Source organism: Antrostomus carolinensis, unplaced genomic scaffold (assembly GCF_000700745.2).
Source record: "Antrostomus carolinensis isolate BGI_N321 unplaced genomic scaffold, ASM70074v2 scaffold13663, whole genome shotgun sequence".
Classification (NCBI taxonomy): domain Eukaryota; kingdom Metazoa; phylum Chordata; class Aves; order Caprimulgiformes; family Caprimulgidae; genus Antrostomus; species Antrostomus carolinensis.
The window spans coordinates 41192-42310 of NW_010307335.1; the positions used below are offsets into that span (position 1 = coordinate 41192).

At 44.8% G+C, this 1119-nt stretch overlaps 1 protein-coding gene across 4 annotated transcripts in view; it reads right to left on the reverse strand.

Annotated features, from left to right (window-relative positions):
• The window catches only part of LOC104522964 (cytoplasmic FMR1-interacting protein 2), a 43782-nt gene that overhangs the window by 31078 nt on the left and 11585 nt on the right, over positions 1-1119 (reverse strand). The gene's annotated exons all lie outside the window — the stretch shown is intronic.

The window sequence follows — 1119 nt, forward strand, 5'->3', positions numbered from 1 at the left end:
AGTGCAGAAACAAAGCGCCATGCAGGAAAAACCAATTAATTCCACTTTCATGGAGACAAGGAGGGAAAGAAAGTGACAAAAACAATATTAGTAAGAAATGGGGATTATATGAAACCACCTTGGCAGAGTTAGTGTTGGGAGTCCCATGCAATTTGCTGGGAAAGCAAGTGAGTGGGGAAGAAACATCGGTTAGTAAGGTACGGCACACAGACCTGGTAAGACAGATTTCAAGACAGACATTAAAATTGTGCACAGGTAAACAGCCCGCGAGCTACCTTGCTTTTGAGATGAGAAAATGAATGCAGCTGACACACGTTTCGTTGAAATGTGCTTTTTGAATGATTTGGGATAAAAAGGTTGTATATTTTTAGATCATCTTTCTCTTTTAAATCAAGTTTTGGGAAATATTTTTTAAATTTACATTTTGTAGAATTTTAATATTTTTTCATTTTTCAATTTAATTGAAACCTTTGGATCAGGAAATTTTGTCACATTGTTTTCAAATTTCTCATCAAAAATTAATTGGCACTTTTCAACCAGCCTTCAGGAAGGCAGGGGAGGACTGTTCCTGGGTCAGCCACGCAGCGGGCAGAAAAGCCGGACCCTCCGGGGTGGAAGGGGACGAGCAAACAGAAGCAGAGAGATGAGACTGCAGGTTAGTTAGCTCTTGTCGTCCTGAAGATGCAGCTTGACTAGGTTACTTCTCGCAGACACCAGAGAAATCTGACTTCCACATGATACGGTCCCATGGGTGAAAGGCCACTCGCTGGTGAAAGCCGGGCTGCCATCAGCCATTACAGCCGGACACAGCTCAGACGGGCTTTGCTTATGTGTGGCTGCAAACGCCGTTCCAAGGATATCCAAACCTGGCACCGAGTCTTCTAGCAATAACTGAGCACAATGCAAAGCTACAAAGACAAGAGGGTCCTTGCACATGCCTGGTGTGATCTGAAACAACCCCTGTGAATTCATCTGATGGGAGGAGCAAACTGCCTGTGAACCCAGGCTGGGAAGCGGTGCTTTACGCTCCCAAGCGCTGCTGTAGAGACTCCGTTTCCGTCCTTCTCCCACAATATTCATTCATTTCCAGTGCATCTGACCCCCTGGTTCAACTCTCAT